Here is a 13,088-nt window from a genome sequence, read left to right as displayed (position 1 = left end):
CTCCTGAATTCAGAATCTATGGGCCAGAATATACATGCTAAGCAAACAAGCATTGTTGTTTTAGTCACTCAGTCGTGCCCAACTCTTTGCGACCCCATGGACTCTGGCCTGCCAGACTCCTCTGTCCATGGAATTTCCCATGCAAGAATACTGGGTTGCCATTTCCTTGTCTAGGGGATCTTCCCGCCCAGGGATCAAACCCCTGTCTCCTGCACTGGCAGGGCAGATTCTTTACTGCTGAGCCACCTGGGAAGCCCAAGCAAACAAGTGAGGTCTTCATTAATTGCTCACTTATTAAATAAAACTTTTAATTGACTAGATGGAGTAGTGCATCCCCCACACTTTCATGATAAGAATCACTTGGAGTGCTAGAGATTAATTCCATTAATTAACACACTAGGCCTGAGATGGGCCAGTAATTTTAAATTTTTAATTTTACAAATTCCTCTAGATGATTTTAATGATCAAAGAAATTTGGGGAGCACTGAAGAAACGTGCTTTTCTGCTTCCTTTGCAGATTTTAAGACTTGAACACCTGGTCCCAGAATGCCCCAGTCCAGTTCTAGGAAAGGAAAGTAAGTCTTCCAAACATTTGGTTTGGTGTTTCCTAGAACGCACTGTTTCTCATTTCCATTTCTGGTGCACTTTTTCTAGATCAGGTCTTTTTTGGATGGTCCATCTTCCTTGAGTTGATGCACAGCAATCCAATTTTTTAAAATTGGTTTAATAAAAGATTGTCACATTTAATTAAATAATCTTTGCTTGCTTCTGTCTTGTTCCCTTTTCCCCTGAAACGTGTGTTAAGAAGTTAGGGTGCTTTGCATAGATTCAATATTCTCGATTTTCCACCTTACATCTCCTACTGATGACCCCATGTGGACCAGCCCAGATCTGATTGTTTTCTTCAAAGGGTCCCTCTCCCTTTGACCTCCCAGTCAAGATAATGTCTCCTTCATCCAAGGTCATTATCTTAGAAATGTAGTAGATGAAGAAGTGAAAGTTGCTCAGTCATGTCTCACTCCTTGCAACCTCCTGGACTATATGGTCCATGGAAAGCTCCAGGCCAGAACACTGCAGTGGGTAGCCTTTCACTTCTCCAGGGGATCTTCCCAATCCAGGGATCAAACCCAGGTCTCCCATATTGCAGGCAGATTCTTTACCAGCTGAGCCACCAGGGAAGCCCAGATGAAGAAAAGGGATGGAGAAAACCATGGAGGATGTTTTACCCTCTTGTCTGAGTTCACCTTGGCCTTGAGCCGCAGCTTCAGGTTGGGAGGGTCAAGGAGCTTCTCTTTAGGTACAAAGGCACTGATGGGGCAGGAGGCCGTGAAGCTCGTGGCCAGGCTCCAGGCAGGTCTTACACTCACCCTGCATGTCGCTGGAGGTCACGTCCAAGCACAGAAATAGCCAGTCATGTAGTCCATTGTTGTGTCCTCCATGCCGATGCTTGCCCATCACCACGTCTGACTGGAGCTCAAGGTGTAGGCTGCACCTGTAGACCACACAAGGACCAGCGAGCCCTCGGGATGCAGCTGGTGGAGGCTTCAGGAAGAGCACTGGCTCGCTTAGCATCTCCTCAACATGGCCTCAAGGTCCCTGCCCACGCACACAATGCTCACCTCTGACTCCCAGGAGCTGGACAGCAGCCTGGTGGCATCCACGCTTCTGCCTGTGGCCCCCAGAGACACTGGGACTCTGCCTGACAGGCCACCAGGCGCTGCTGGCTGCCCAGAGAGGACCAGCTACCTCGGAGCACTGTCCTACTGACTCTGCTGGGTGCCCGGCACTCATCCCCCTGGGAACTGCTGTCCAGAGACTCCCTCGGGGCTGCCTGGCCTCAGGACATGGCCTGGTCCCTGGAGAGATGTGCAGGTTCTGGCCACAGCCTCTCAGGTCACCATCAGGCCTGCAGCAGCCCCGAGCAGGGCCTACAGACTTTGCCTAAAAACAAACTTACCTCTATTAAGTTGAACAGATGAAATTAGGAAGAGAGAGAGGCAAACAGAAGCTGGTCCCATAGAAAAGAGGCTTAAAAGCAGACAGCACAAAAGGCAGGTTGCCGTGTTCTGCTGTCTCCTCTCCATCTCCCACACCTCCTGCCAATGTCCAGATGGCTAAGATACCCATCACCAAGCACGGAAAGCCTCAATTCCACCTGGAACTCCCACCTCCCTCCTCAGGACTTAATATCCTAGCCATTTGCCTCACCTGCTTGGTTCCAGCACTAACTGCCCATCATTGACTTAATTACCTCCTTCACAACTTGAACTAGGCTGTTTCACCTGTGCTGTTATCTAGTGGGGAATCCTGTATGTTAACCTGGCAAAGCAACAGCCCCCAGTTACTCAAACTCTAATCTATGTGAAATCTGTGCTTGTTGCTTAGTTGCTAAGTCATGTCCAACTCTGTGAACCCATGGACTGCAGCCACCAGTCTCCTTTGCCCTTGGGATTTTTCCAGGCAATCCTGGAGCAGGTTGCCATCTCCTGCTCCAGGGGATCTACCCCGACCCAGGAATCAAACCCACTTCTCCTGCTTGGCAGGAGGATTCTTTACCACTGAGCCACCAGAGAAGCCCAAAAGCTTCTGTCAGTTCAGTTCAGTCGCTCAGTCATGTCCAACTCTTTGTGACCCCATGAATCGCAGCACGCCAGGTCTCCCTGTCCATCACCAACTCCCAGAGTTCACCGAAACTCACGTCCATCGAGTTGCTGATGGCATCCAGTCATCTCATCCTCTGTCATCCCCTTCTCCTCCTGCCCCCAATCCCTCCCAGCATCAGAGTCTTTTCCAATGAGTCAATTCTTCACATAAGGTAAGCCAAAGTATTGGAGTTTCAGCTTCAGCATCAGTCCTTCCAAAGAACACCCAGGACTGGTATCCTTTAGGATGGACTGGTTGGATTTCCTTGCAGTCCAAGGGATTCTCAAGAGTCTTCTCCAACACCACAGTTCAAAAGCATCAATTCTTCGGCGCTCAGCTTTCTTCACAGTCCAACTCTCACATCCATACATCACCACTGGAAAAACCATAGCCTTGACTAGATGGACCATTGTTGGCAAAGTAATGTCTCTGCTTTTTAATATTCTATCTAGTTTGGTCATAACTTTCCTTCCAAGGAGTAAGCATCTTTTAATTTCATGGCTGCAATCACCATCTGCAGTGATTTTGGAGCCCCCCAAAATAAAGTCTGACACTGTTTCCACTGTTTCCCCACCTATTTCTCATGAAGTGATGGGACCAGATGCCATGATCTTCGTTTTCTGAATGTTGAGTTTTAAGCCAACTTTTTCACTCTCTTCTTTCATCCAGAGGCTTTTTGGTGCTTCTTCACTTTCTGCCATAAGGGTGGTGTCATCTGCATATCTGAGGTTATTGATATTTCTCCTGGCAATCTTGATTCCAGCTTGTGTTTCTTCCAGCCCAGCGTTTCTCATGATGTACTCTGCATATAAGTTAAATAATCAGGGTGACAATATACAGCCTTGACATACTCCTTTTCCTATTTGGGACCAGTCTGTTGTTCCATGTCCAGTTCTAACTGCTGCTTCCTGACCTGTATATAGGTTTCTCAAGAGGCAGGTCAGGTGGTCTGGTATTCCCATCTCTTTCAGAATTTTCCACAGTTTATTGTGATCCACACAGTCAAAGGCTTTGGCATAGGTGAATTTAACTCAGATGACCATTATATCTACTACTGTGGGCAGGAATCCCTTAGAAGAAATGGAGTAGCCATCGTGGTCAACAAGAGAGCTCGAAATGCAGTACTTGGATGCAATCTCAAAAACGACAGAATGATCTCTGTTCGTTTCCAAGACAAACCATTAGTATCACAGTAATCCAAGCCTATGCCCCAACCAATAACACTGAAGAAGCTGAAGTTGAACGGTTCTATGAAAACCTACAAGACCTTTTAGGGCTAACACCCCAAAAAAGATGTCCTTTCCATTATAGGGGACTGGAGTGTAAAAGTAGGAAGTCAAGAAACACCTGGAGTAACAGGCAAATTTGGCCTTGGAATACAGAATGAAGCAGGGAAAAGGCTAATAAGAGTTTTGCCAAGAGAACACACTGGTCATAGCAAACACCCTCTTCCAACAACACAAGAGAAGACTCTACACACGGACCGCACCAGATTGTCAACACCGAAATCAGGTTGATTATATTCTTTGCAGCCAAAGATGGAGAAGCTCTATACAGTCAGCAAAAACAAGACTGGGAGCTGACTGTGGCTCAGATCATGAACTCCTTATTGCTAAATTCAGACTTAAATTGAAGAACATAGGGAAAACCACTAGACCAGTTCAGTTCAGTTCAGTTCAGTCGCTCAGTCGTGTCTGACTCTTTGAGACCCCATGACCTAAATCAAATCCCTTATGATTATACATTGGAAGTGAGAAATAGATTTAAGGGACTAGATCTGATAGACAGAGTGCCTGATGAACTATGGACAGAGGTTCATGACATTGTACAGGAGACAGGGATCAAGACCATCCCCATGGGAAAGAAATGCAAAAAAGCAGAATGGCTGTCTGAGGAAGCCTTACAAACAGCTGTGAAAAGAAGAGAGGCGAAAAGCAAAGGAGAAAAGGAAAGACATAAGCATCTGAATGCAGAGTTCCAGAGAATAGCAAGAATAGATAACAAAGCCTTCCTCAGCAATCAATGCAAAGAAATAGAGGAAAAGAACAGAATGGGAAAGACTAGAGATCTCTTCAAGAAAATTAGAGATACCAAGGGAACATTTCATGCAAAGATGGGCTCAATGAAGGACAGAAATGGTCTGGACCTAACAGAAGCAGAAGATATTGAGAAGAGGTGGCAAGAATACACAGAAGAACTGTACAAAAAAGATCTTCACAACCCAGAGAATCACAATGGTGTGATCACTCACCTAGAGCCAGACATCCTGGAATGTGAAGTCAAGTGGGCCTTAGAAAGCATCACTATGAAGAAAGCTAGTGGAGGTGATGGAATTCCAGTTGAGCTATTTCAAATCCTGAAAGATGATGCTGTGAAAGTGCTGCACTCGATATGCCAGCAAATTTGGAAAACTCAGCAGTGGCCACAGGACTGGAAAAGGTCATTTTTCATTCCAAAGAAAGGCAATGGCAAAGAATGCTCAAACTACCGCACAATTGCACTCATCTCACACACTAGTAAAGTAATGCTCAAAATTCTCCAAGCCAGGCTTCAGCAGTATGTGAACCATGAAATTCCAGATGTTCAAGCTGGTTTTAGAAAAGGCAGAGGAACCAGAGATCAAATTGCCAACATCCGCTGGATCATGGAAAAAGCAAGAGAGTTCCAGAAAACCATCTATTTCTGCTTTATTGACTATGCCAAAGCCTTTGACTGTGTGGATCACAATAAACTGTGGAAAAGCTTCTATAGATATGATTAAAATCTGTAATCAGTTGACTTTAAGTAAGGGAGATTATTCCAGATGATCTGGGTAGATCGATTCAATCAGTTGAAATACTTCAGAGCAGAGCTGAGGTGCCCTAGAAGCAGAAGGAATTCCCTCTGCAGAAGCAGGTTCAGCCCAGCCCGCCCTCCCTGACCACCCACCTATGGATTTCAAACTCATCTAGCCAGACCCACACTTATGTGAGCCCCTTGCAGCAAATCTCAATACAGTCTCCTACTGCCTCTGTTTATTTGGTTGAACCCTGACTGATATATATGATACATCTAATTAAGAATGTTTAAGTATATACATACTGATATATATGATACATCTAATTAAGAATGTTTTCTTTTAATGTTTTTCTTTCTTTTGCTAAAAGAATTTTATTTTGTACACAACATGTATATGCCTACCATAAGTAAAAAAACAGGGCCTCCTGTCAAAATGGAAAGAAACCATAAAGATAAATACAATAAAAACAAAAGCAATGCCATGGAATTCCAGCTGGATGCTATTGCCTGCCAAAGGCTCTGAGCGTGAGGCCCATCCTGCTAGTGTCAGAAAGATGAGAGAGTGGTGATTTGGTGCTGGGATGTGCCTACAACAAGGACAAAGTCTCAGAAAGATGCCGATCAGACAGACTCAGAAAGGAATACACTTTTTACCACGTGCTCCCTGTCATTTAATCCTACATCTGTGTACATCCCATCTCTCCTGTGCAGTCAGAAGTCTCCATCCAGCACTGCGGATACACACTGCCGGTTATAGAAGGGAACCTGGGAGCACACAGATCTCCTGCCTGGTGATCACAGAGTGTCTGCAGCAACTGGTCTTGGTTTAACTGCAGGGAATTGCCAACCCCAACCATGGGGACAGTGGACTCAAACCACCTGCCTCATCTTTCCTAAAGAACAGAGACCCATAGGAGTCCCCCCAGTGACCTACTAGGGTGGCAGGTTCATGTACCTTCCCCACTTCCTAAGGGACTCTCTCTGCACCTGTCTGCTTTGCCAAGGCTCTCTGGGGCAGATTCACTGTGTATAGCAACCAGATTCACAGCACACAGCAGAGCTCTTTTCCAATCCCCCACCTGTGTCACTAGACTCCTTCCTGTTTGACAACTGACTCTAGCTGCTCACCAGTAACCTATAGGAAGCCAAGCCAATGAAAAGACACAAGAGATGCTCCTGAGTCAGGGACAGTGATATATTTGGTCAGGCCCGAAATAGGCCAAATAATGGAAAGAAACTGGAGTTAGGTTCAAATTCCAGTTCTGGACCTCCCAGTGGAGAGATCTTGAATCAAATTACACAAATTCTCTGACCCTTAGTCTCTTCATCTACAGAATGGACTAGATAACAAAACTGTGGCTGATACCTGATATTTTGTCTTCTTTGGATTAAAGGGCCCCGATTTTATTTGGGAATACCGTCCCTTCTCGGTCTCAGTCCATATGCTATGGATGGGGTAAACTTACCTCCTCCCCCTAAAGTACCTGGTATACACACATGGTCCAGCTCTGGCCACTCAATCTAGTCTACCTCCCTGGTTCAGGTTTACAAACTGGAGCATGCAACCAAAGGTAGTCCACTCAGAGTGACTGCTGGAGCCACTGAGCCAAAGCACCTTCTCTCTTCTACTTGGCTCTCTAGGCTGGGAAGATATAAGGCAGAGCCACTGGTGGCCGTTCACCTCATGGAGAATTTCTGCTGAGAACAAACTCAATATAAAGGCAGGCAAAGCAGTATGAGGAGGAGGAGGTCCAATCATATTATTTGAGCACCTGGATCCAGCCATATCTAAAGGTATCCAGATTTATTGCAAAAACTTTTTTTTCAGCGTCATTAGGCAATAAAACTAGGTTGAAGAGAGCTGAGTTGAGTTACTCTCACTTGCATCCTCACTAGGCAACTACACCTCCTAAGAGGATATGAAGATCACATCAGATGCTATAAAATCACTGAGCACAACTTGATGCACAATAAGCATTCGATAAACACTAGCTGTGGTTTTGTAGGGTCTCGGTGGAAATAAGGTACCTAAAGTACTTCTCTAATTGCTCACATTTATTCAGTAATGATGACTGTTATTTCTCCATAGTAACCTCCTTAAGCACCAGTTCATTCATCGAGCAGCCCTACCGGCCAGCAGGCTCACATGAGCATACTGCTGGAGCCCCATATTTTAGGCTTCAGAGATAAAAAGTTAGTAAACCAAAACACTATTATTGTAAGTGGCAAAGCTCACTGTAGACACCACTCAGCTCTGTGTGACTTGGTGGACCTCGGCAGAGCTGCTATAAATGGGAAAGTCATTTTGCTACTGATTAAATCAAGACAAGCTCTGAAAAGAAGCCATGGAACTCCTGAAGAAGCTAAACTTTTTCAAAAGGAAAAAAAGGAGAGACCAAGGAAAAATTCATCTTTTTTCTAAAATCTAGATTTAGACACTGCCAAGAGTTATGCATGACACACAACCCCACTACATCTTGATGACAAGAAAGATTTAATAATTACTCTTTTTTTTTTTAAAGGTTGATGTACTTAACCATTCTTCCAAAAATACCAGTTAAGCAGGGAGGGGGAGGAGCAGATGGACAAAGTGACAAAAATGCACCAGCTGGCCCACATCATTTCACAACAACAGCAGTCAGAAGCAGCAGCCAGTCTCCCAGTGGTGGGACTGCCATCTTTAGATCCAACCACCATTGGCAGCTTTCACCAGTATCTGCTGCAGATAAGTCCCATGCTTTAAAAGATAAGAAAATCTGATAAGAGAAAACATTATGGAATGAATGTTGCTGGATAAAATCTTTTCAAATAATTTTTTGAAGGCTTCTGAATTCTTCCAAGGTCTATGTTATCGGCAGGCAATTTGTGATCTTGACTTCATCTTGGAGGGATAAAAGGGAGGAGTGAGGTAAGAAATTAGCACTATTGAGAAGCTACCATATAAGTTCTCTCCTCTAATCTTCACCCCCATCTCATAAGATACGTAGGTAGTAGCCCCACTGTAAAGATCTTGAGTTCTAAATAGCAAAGCAATTCAGGTCACAATGTCTGAAGCTAAGCAATTAGAAATAACAAGAACAGTCTTTGTCAGACTCCAAAATTTATATGCCTACTCTATGGACCCCCTTTTCTTTCCCATTCTCCCAATTACTTTCTCTCTTCTTTTATTCCTTTTCTATAAGAACTGGAGCTTAGAGAGAATATGAAGCAGGTCTCTTTACTGTCCAAAAAGATATTTGAGGAAGGACACAGGAGAGCAGGAAAGAAAGTTGGGGGGCTTCCCTGGTAGTCTAGTAGCTGAGACTCTGCACTCCCAATGCTGGACACCTGGGCTCAACCCTCAGTCAGAAACCAGATTCCACATGCCAAAACTAAAGATCCTGCATGCCTCAACAAATATTGAAGATCCTGGCACAGCCAAATAAACAAAAACAAATAAATATTAAAAAAGAAAGAAAGTTGGTCTACCAAGCCATTGGTCCACAAAAGGAGCCACAAACCTGGGTAGATCAGCACTATCTAAATGACCTTCCTCTGTTTTTGTCACTGAGCCCTTTGACGTCCATGAGGAGTCTATGACGACTAGAACTTTCCAATCAAGCAAAATCTAAAAAACAGGAGAATGAGCTTGAAGTTACCATAATAATTGCTAATTTTTTTTTACCTAAATGCTTACTATCTGCCTAGCTTCATTTTTAAGCATTTCATTTACATTAACTCAGAGAACCTCCATAGCAATGCTATGCTGCTGCTGCTGCTGCTGCTAAGCTGCTTCAGTCATGTTCCACTCTGTGTGACCCCAGAGACAGCAGCCCACCAAGATCCCCCGTTCCTGGGATTCTCCAGGCAAAAACACTGGAGTGGGTTGCCATTTCCTTCTCCAATGCATGAAAGTGAAAAGTGAAAGTGAAGTCGCTTAGTCCCGACTCTTAGAGACCCCATGGACTGCAGCCTACCAGGCTCCTCCGTCCATGGGATTTTCCAGGCAATGCTATGAGGTAAGTGCTATTAACACCTCCACGTTACAGATGAGTAACAAGGCCCAAAGAGGTGAAGCCACATGACCAGGGTTGCCCAGCTGATAAATGGTCCAAACCAAAGCAGCTGGCTCTGGAGCTCATGTGGAAATCCACCACTTGAGTCCTCAGTGGGTAAGCGTGTCCCATAAACTATGTTCATCCTAGACTTCAGGGGCATCTGGACAAGAAGACTTCATCTGAAGAAACAAGGAGTCCAGGAAAGGAGAAGAGATACAGAGTTGCCCACAACCCCTCCAAACAGAATAAACCACTGTCAGGGTGGAGAAGGGGCTTCCCCTACACCCACCCTTTAAAACATCCCCTTTGCCCAGTCCCCAAAGATTCACGTGAATTTTGGCAATGGAATGTAAAATTAAAGAGCCATTAACATGAAAACTGCTGGAATCCTGGACAGACTCAGACACTACCAAAGGTAGCACCTGGATGCAGGCACCGTCCTCCACCTCCTGGGTGTTGTTCAGCTGAGCACAGATGGCAGACAGCAGGGAGAGCCAGAAAATGGGAGGCAAAGCCACCACTCTTGGCATCCCCTAAGATGGAAAAACCAGAGTGGCAGCAGTGGAAAGATGCCTTGGGTTACCAAGAATCAAACAGACATGTTCAGGAGGCTTTTTGGTGGGGGGAGAGAGAGGGTGGCTGGCATCTCTATAGAACAAATGAGACAGAGACACAGAAACTCTTCTTTGTGGCTATCATCAAGACCCTACTTTACCCTAAATTGGTATAATCTAGAAAGAACAGCCATCTTTACCCAGAAAAAAATTCACAACAAATCAAAATCAGACAGGCACATATGTACATGTACACGCACATGGGTTTGGTATGTGAGTGTGTGAATAGGCATATATGTACTCATGTTTTATTTATCATTTTAAAAAGCAGGTGCATTTTCTTCCTCCCTGAGTCACTGAGTTATTTGAAAAAATAGAGAAGAAACTCAACTCTTGGGATTTCTTCAGATTTCTGAACAGAGAGCTTCTTAGAAGAGTCATTCAGAAGAGAAACACTTGGAGCAAACCTCTGGGACAGACTCATAAAATGCATCTTGCCTGTTTTCAAGATCCTGCAGCACCTACCCTGCCTCCATTCCTACCACTCTCTTCCTCACCGCCACACGTGCTGCTCCTTCATCCTCAGAGGTACCTGCTTCAGCTGCCCAGGAAAGGGTTAGTCGCTCAGTCTGTCAGATTCTGTGGCCCCACGGTCTATAAGCTGCCAAGCTCCTATGTCCTTGGAATTCTCCAGGCAAGAATACTGGAGTGGGTTTCCATTTTCTTCTCCAGAGGATCTTCCCATCCCATGGATTGAACCCAAGTTTCCTGCATTGCAGGCAAGTTCTTTACCAACTGAACCACCAGGGAAGCCCCAGTTCACTTCAGTTCAGTCGCTCAGCCGTGTCCGACTCTTTGCGACCCCATGAATCGCAGCACGCCAGGCCTCCCTGTCCATCACCAACTCCCAGAGTTCACTCAAACTCATGTCCATCGAGTTGGTGATGCCATCCAGCCATCTCATCCTCTGTCATCCCCTTCTCCTCCTGCTCCCAGTCCCTCCCAGCATCAGGGCCTTTTCCATTGACTCAACTCTTCACATGAGGTGGCCAAAGTACTGGAGTTTCAGCTTTAATATCAGTTCTTCCAATGAACACCCAGGACTGGTATCCTTTAGGATGGACTGGTATCCTTTAGGATGGACTGGTTGGATCTCCTTGCAGTCCAAGGGACTCTCAAGAGTCTTCTCTAACACCACAGTTCAAAAGCATCAATTCTTCGGCACTCAGCTTTCTTCATAGCCCAACTCTTGCATCCATACATGACCACTGGAAAAACATAGTCTTGACTAGTTGGACCTTTGTTGGCAAAGTAATATTTCTGTTTTTCAATATACTATCTAAGTTGGTCATAACTTTCCTTCCAAGGAGTAAGCGTCTTTTAATTTCATGGCTTCAGTCACCATCTGCAGGGATTTTGGAGCCCAAAAAAATAATGTCTGACACTATTTCCACTGTTTCCCCATCTATTTCTCATGAAGTGATGGGACCGGATGCCATGATCTTTGTTTTCTGAATGTTGAGCTTTAAGCCAACTTTTTCACTCTCCACTTTCATCAAGAGGCTTTTTAGTTCCTCTTCACTTTTTGCCATAAGGGTGGTGTCATCTGCATATCTGAGGTTATTGATATTTCTCCCGGCAGTCTTGATTCTAGCTTGTGCTTCTTCCAGCCCAGTGTTTCTCATGATGTACTCTGCATAGAAGTTAAATAAGCAGGGTGATAATATACAGCCTGATATACACCTTTTCCTATTTGGAACCGGTCTGTTGTTCCATGTCCAGTTCTAACTGTTGCTTCCTGACCTGCATATAGGTTTCTCAAGAGGCAGGTCAGGTGGTCTGGTATTCCCATCTCTTTCAGAATTTTCCACAGTTTATTGTGATCCACACAGTCAAAGGCTTTGGCATAGTCAATAAAACAGAAATATATTTTTTTTCTGGAACTCTCTTACTTTTTCCGTGATCCAGCGGATGTTGGCAATTTGATCTCTGGTTCCTCTGCCTTTTCTACAACCAGCTTGAACATCTGGAAGTTCATGGTTCACATATTGCTGAAGCCTGGCTTGGAGAATTTTGAGCATCACTTTACTAGCATGTGAGATGAGTGCAATTGTGCAGTAGTTTGAGCATTCTTCGGCATTGCCTTTCTTTGGGACTGGAATGAAAACTGACATTTTCCAGTTCTGTGGCCACTGCTGAGTTTTCCAAATTTGCTGGCATATTGAGTGCAGCACTTTCACAGCATCATCTTTCAGGATTTGAAATAGCTCAACAAGCTACTTGTAAATCCCTTTGGCTAAGTCTGGCTTATTAACTTATATCACTCCCATCCTAGCACCCAGAAAACAGAGATGAACCCCCAAATCTTTACTCAACATGTGGAAGGTGAGATTTGAGAAGCAGACCCCTGATATCAGCTGTCTCTGTGTCATCCGGTCCTCTTGCCTGCCTCACCATTGAGAGCCACAGTCTCCAATTCTGGAAGGATCTGTGGAGATGGTGTGAGCTGGAAACCAAACCAAGTCAGAGAAGCAGTGTTGAAAGGTACTATGAAGGTCTCTTGTACCATCCTTCATTCAGCAAATGTTAATTGAGCACTTAGAGAATACCAGGTAATTCTTAAAACCCGGTGGAAGGTGAAGCAATGAGATTAGTTTACTTCCACAGTGGTCAATCTCTTCTTTTATTGTCCATGTTTAAATCATTAGAAATTTCATTCATGCAATGAATCAAAATATTCCCCCTGATAACTTATATCTTTTGATTTGGATATTAGCTTAAATTGCATTTAATTAAACCATAAGAATTAAGTGTAAAAAATTAGGGAAAATATATAGGTGAACATATAATCTTAGGTCAGGAGAGATTTTTCTAAATTTGACATAAAAGGAAAAACTGAATGAAAATGTTGATGGATTAAAAATTAAATAAAAATTTCTGGATTTGGCAATAAAAAAATTTGAAATAGGCATATACTAACTCAAAGGCAAGAAGCAAAATGAAAAGAAATATTTGCAACCTGGATAACAGATAAAGAGCTAACAGTCAACATTAAAAATGTTTACAGTCAATAAAC

At 44.2% G+C, this 13,088-nt stretch overlaps 1 pseudogene; it reads right to left on the bottom strand.

Annotated features, from left to right (window-relative positions):
- Window positions 1-828: 828 nt before the first annotated feature.
- LOC138427936 (oxaloacetate tautomerase FAHD1, mitochondrial-like) lies at window positions 829-12,581 on the bottom strand (annotated as a pseudogene).
- Between the last annotated feature and the right edge of the window lie 507 nt (window positions 12,582-13,088).

The sequence above is a fragment of the Ovis canadensis genome, chromosome 22, assembly GCF_042477335.2.
Source record: "Ovis canadensis isolate MfBH-ARS-UI-01 breed Bighorn chromosome 22, ARS-UI_OviCan_v2, whole genome shotgun sequence".
Taxonomy (NCBI): domain Eukaryota; kingdom Metazoa; phylum Chordata; class Mammalia; order Artiodactyla; family Bovidae; genus Ovis; species Ovis canadensis.
Note: the sequence above shows the minus strand (reverse complement) of the source record. Positions and strands in the feature narration are given on the sequence as shown.